Genomic DNA, 6,091 nt, shown 5'->3' on the forward strand with positions numbered 1-6,091 from the left:
CATGATATGGGGCATGTTTTGTGAAACTATCTCTCATGTCATTGTGAAAATGCCTGCAATCCCTTTGGTTACATGCAGACATGTGTCTCTCCACAACAGTACTTACCTTGTGAGGAGAAATCTAGTAGCATCCTTCAGCACAAAGCAATACACCACATACAACATCAGACAATGTTTGATCAACTTACATCTTCAGAAATCCTCATGGGATTTGGATGTGTGTCAACCTCAAAGTTGATGGCACACAACATAGCTGGAAAGTGAAGAGGTCAAAACAGAACAATATCTACAGACAATGACTTATTCCATTGATGCTACTGTTGGGTCCTTAACTGCCCATCAAGCTCCAGGTAAGCCACTGCAAGGATGCAGGCCATTAAGAAGGTCAGGGTGCAGGTGCACCCACCTGAATCGTTGAGAGGACTGCCCAACTTGGCTCTTGGCTGACTTTCATGTTGCCTGGTGCAGGTCCACCCACCACTTCTGACAGTGCAGGCTACACCGCTTGTGGACCCCCAGGTTCTGCACCTTCTTTGTGATGGCCTTTCGGATTTACCACTTCTGATGGGCGTTGACCTCTATAAATGACATAAAAGAACAAAAAAGAAAATGTGGTGTTACTATTTGGCAGTTCTGCTGTGACATTACATTTTGTGTATTCACACGTACATTCACCAAACAGTTACTAGATTTTTTAACCAGCAAATTGTTACAATTAGGGAAGAAATACTGATTTGCAGTGCTCTCATGTGCACCATCAATAATTTCTAGCTTCTCATATTACTTAATGAGGCCTACAACATCATCTTGGCCAGAACTAGGAAACCTACCCTTGAGGACTCACAATTAATAGAAGGGCTGCTATTTGTCAGTGAGAGCAGGGATTTGTGGGTTGTTTGAACAAGTGTATTTTTGAATGGGACAGACTATGATGGATGACTGGGAGTCAGTGTCATCTGAACTTGATGCACCAAAACTAATTTTACCTATATGTGGCTATATGACAGCTCTAAATCATACAGAGCAACCTAATACACATTATGTGCTGGAATCCCATGTGACAGTACAGCATCAGACAACTCCAGACCCTCTACATTTTAGCTCAACATCAACATCATTCCAACATTGGCTGTATATTGTCAGTCATACTCTCACCGATCCAAACCGCCACGGTCGTCTGGATCGGAATGCCCAGCACGAGGAAAATCGAAGGGTAGAGTTTTAAACAACAACACAACGTGAATGACATAACTGTGAGCTGACATCATAATATAGTTTAAACTCGTAACAGATAACAAATTACTCACTACAACTTCATTCCCCTTTTGAAAAAAAGAATTGATTAAGAAAGTACAATCAATAAAGAAGGAAATCTTTGTACCTAGTAGGTACAGAAACATTACGTGAAGATCTGTTTGCCTTCCCAGATGACAAATTAACATTTCCTGTGTCAGATAATGTGTCTTGACTGCTTTGAAGTTGACTAGCAACACATGCTTGTGAATCATGATCACCGTTGATTTGCACATCAGAGAACATGTTTGGTTGAGTAACCAGTGGTTCATTAGTATCATGCAAAACATAGGGAGCATTAGAGTGACAAGGAGAAGTATCAACAGTTCTGTTATGGGAACAAGTGACATCAAAAGGCCAATTAAATAAATCACCTGAATCATTTCCTTGCGAGTTCTTGTGAGCCAAAATGCTACAAGCCTGTTCCTGAGTAAGTTTGACCAAACATCTCTTACTCCCCATCCTTTTTTATCCAACAAAAGAGAGCCTTTAGAGACCTTTAAAACACGTACAGGATGGGAATAAATAGAAGCACCTTTTTTTACTTTCACAGGGCTTTTGATCATAACCCAATCTCCAATACAGAAATGTTGATCTTTAGTCCGATGTATAGAATCAAAATAGGTTTTTTGCAAACTTTGTTTATGTGTAGTATTAGAAATCAACGTATTCCTATCTTTACAAGCATAGCAACTAGGTTTACTGTTCAAATCTTTTATCTAGTCAGGGCAAACATTGGATCTAGGATCTCTTTTTCTTAATAGGCAAAAGGGTGAAATGCCAGTAGTGGAGTGTGGAGAAATTAAATAAGACCATAACTTTTTCTTTAAGAATTCTTCCACTGGTGTATTAATAGCAATGGCTGTTTGTATCCCCTCCTTCATGAATCTATTCATTCTCTCCACTAGTCCATTGGAAGAAGGGGAATACAGAGCAACCTTAAAATGAGTGATATGGTTTGTTAACAAGAAGTTACTCATTTGAATTGATGTGAATTGTGATCCTTTATCCGTTACAATTTCCTTGGGTGTCCCTTCAATATTAAAAATTTTGCTTAAAAACTTTATAACTGATGTGGTGTTAGTAACGGACGTGAATTCAAAATATACCCATTTGGAATGATAATCTATCAAGACAAAAAGATACTTTTTGTCAGAAGGTAAAAGATCAAAGGGACCTGCTATGTCCAAAGCAACTTTACTCCAAGCTTCATTAGGGATCGGGACAACATGCAAAGATGAATGAGTGGTTTTCCAATGCTTGTCAGACATGAGACATGTTTGACATTTATCAACCCAATGAGAAACATTTGAGTCCAAAGATGGCCACCAGAAATACTGTTTTAAAATTCTACAAGTTTCTCCAACTCCTAAATGTCCTTCATGAGCCGCTTCAATAAGTTAATTGCGCAGCAAGGTAGGTGGAATACAAACATCAGCACGCATCAAAATACCTTTAACTAAGGATAGCTTCGTAGCTACCTGTGCAAAGGGTTTTAACGGGGAGGGAAGTGAACGCTCCTTGGGCCAACCTTTTTTTACAAAACTAATGGCTGCTTGCAGAATTTCATCCTTCTGTTTAGCCTCAAACCATTCTCTATAACGTATAACACCTAAGGATTCCACCATATCTTCAATATTAGCCACAACACATTCAACTTCATCTTGACAGTCCTGTAATGTGCTATTTTGCAAAGGCATTCTGGATAGACAATCAGCCCTGATATTACGACCTCCAGAAATGTATCTCATCACAAAATTGAATTCTTGTAAACGAGACAAGAGCCTAACCAATCTTGTAGAAGCCTTGCCTGTTTCATTGCCATTCAATAGGTGTAATAACGGTTTATGATCAGATAAAATTTCAAAATGTGTACCCCACAAAAATGTTTTAAACTTTTCCACGGCCCAAGAACAGGCAAGGGCTTCTCTTTCAATTGTACTGTAATGAGACTCTGCTTGTTCGAGACTTCTGGAAGCAAAACCAATTGTATGTTCTTTGCCTGAAATCCATTGACATAGTACAGCACCTAAACCATGTTGACTGGCATCAACAGTGAGGTAACATTTCTGACCTGAAGCATAAGACGATAAACTAGGAGCATTAATAATCAATTTCTTGACATTCTGAAATGCTAAATCACAAGTGGTCTCCCAGTTGAAGGAAACACCTTTCCTAAGCAAGGAACGTAAAGGTTGAACTACTAGTTCATACCCAGGTACAAACCTGGAATAATATTCAGATAAACCAAGGAAGGATCTAAGAGCATCCTTATCTTTAGGAGGCGGAGCCTCAGCTATGGCTTGTGTAAGAGAAAACTTGGGTCTGATACCTGTAAAGGTGATAGAATGACCTAAGTAGTCCAAATTATCAGATAGAAATTTGCATTTGTGATGACTCAAAGTGACCCCTACTTCTTTAAAGAGATTTAAAACCTTACGCAAAGTTACTAAGTGATCCTGAATAGTTTTAGAAAAGATAAGTACGTCATCTTGATAAGCTTGCACACCATCAATCCCTTTCAGAATGTGATCCATAATTTTTTGGAATACGCTGGCTGCTGAAGCCAAACCAAAAGGTAAACATAAAAATTTAAATGCTCCAAAAGGAGTGACAAAAGTAGTAAGATCACATGACTCTGGTGCTAAAGGAATCTGATGATATGCAGACTTTAAAGCCAAAAGGCTAAAAATCTTGGCACCCTCAATGTTAGCAAGAAGATCTTGAATTTTAGGAAGCGGGTGACAATCAACTACAATGTTCTTATTCAGTGAGCGTAAGTCTGCACATAATCTGATCTCATTCTTCTTCTTGCGGACAACCACAATGGGACTAACCCACACAGAGGAATCTGTGGCCGAAATGATACCTTCCAAAACCAATTTATCCAACAATTTTTTTAGATCATCCCTAACACTCAAAGGAATCGATCTAACTTTGTGTGCAATAGGAATTGCATTTTGTTTGAGTTTTATAACTTGTTCAAACTTTGTAATCTTACCAATTTTGGAATCAAAGGCTTCTCAAAAATTTTCTAAAACCATTTGTAACTCAGAGTCTTCTAGTTTATCAGAAACTAGAGCAATTTGAGAATCATTCAACTGTACTGGATTTTCAGAACCAGGAACCAACTTTAACCCCATTTTAGCTAAATCTTGCCAGCCGACAATGTTTTTACCTTTCAGTGCCACATATATTTTGGTAACTACTTGTCTACCCAAACATGAAACAGATTCAATAAAATAGCCTAACATATTGATGTCATTGTCTCCATAAGCTTTTGGTGATATATCTGTTTCCAGTAAATTAACTTTGGGAAACCAGAGTTTGTAGTATAATTGATCTGAAATTATGGTGACAGGTGCACCAGAGTCTGCCATCATATTTAAAGAACAATCACCAATCATAACCTGACAAAAAGTACCTTTAACAATGACCTGATGTTGAGGAGAAACTACAGTATCAACTGTCAAAACCATCTTCTGAAAATCATTTTGCACGCAATCAACATTGTCCTGAACTAGTACATTGCTTACTTGAAGAACATTTTTAGCTTTGTAGACTGCCTGAAAGTGACCTATCTTGTGACATTTTAGGCATTTCTTACTTGCAGCCGGGCATTTGGGACTATTAGCAACATGAGAAATTGAGCCACATCTATAACATACTGTGTTTGACTTCCTAAATAAAGGTTTGCTGGCCTTATTTTTAATTAAAAGAGCATTGACTGTCTCTGTTTCATGCATTGAATTCACAAAAGAACTACAAGAAGTGTCATTGGAAATGTATTTGGAAGAAATCATGGCCCGTTCAATCCCTTTCGCTATATCAATAACTTCAGCAAGAGAGGGATCCCTACAACTCAAAATTCTTTCTTGTATTTTTTTAGAGTGACAGCTATAAACAAACTGATCTCTAATATAGGTGTCCAACGCTGGTCCAAAATTACAGTTTGATGCCAAATTTCTGAGAGCAGATATGTACTCTTCCACAGTTTCATCTACTTCCTGTTTTCTTTTCATGAAATTAAAACGTTCTAGCATCACATTGGGTTCTTCTAAAAATTTCTTATTGAGTCTCTGAATTGCCTCAGTGTAAACAGTCCAATTATCACCATCACCAGAAGGAGGATTGAGTACAGGAAGATTGTCAAATATTTGTTGTCCCTCAGTGCCAAGATAGCTGAATAGTAATGCCAATTTTCTTTTTGGGTTGTAATTCTCTGCATCAATTGCTGTCACAAAATTCTCAAAAGAACGATACCAAATCTTCCAAAGTATTTTAGGTTTACCAGGTAATGGCAGAAAAGTAGGTAATTGTACAAACTGATGTGCAGTAGCCATGTCACAAGAAGAAAAATCTTAAAAATAAATGTTGTGAGTAGATTGCCAAGACATACAAGGCAGAGGTGAAATCCAAAATTGAACGTATTTAAAACGAAGAGTAATATATATACATATACATTATATATCCCAATTCAAGATGGCCGCCAAGCTTGACTTCGTGACATCACAGTTCACATGAGAAGAATTAGCATGAAGGGACTTTCCCAGGAGGAGGCTAAACAAACATGACAGGCATACCTCGAGGAGTTGACTTCCCTGGTGCCCTTTTTTTTTTTTTTTAGACACAGCTATCACAAAGCAGCAAGGAAAAAAAAAAAAAAATGAGGCTTGAAAGCACTTCAGGAAGAATCCCAGAAGCGAAAGTGCTTCAAATCCGAACAACAATTACTGTGCATTCTGATCCCATGGGCTCCTGCTGAAACACCATCCTCGTCGTCAAATGTAATGGTAGC

The sequence above is a fragment of the Pleurodeles waltl genome, chromosome 12 (assembly GCF_031143425.1).
Source record: "Pleurodeles waltl isolate 20211129_DDA chromosome 12, aPleWal1.hap1.20221129, whole genome shotgun sequence".
In the NCBI taxonomy this organism is placed as follows: Eukaryota; Metazoa; Chordata; class Amphibia; order Caudata; family Salamandridae; genus Pleurodeles; species Pleurodeles waltl.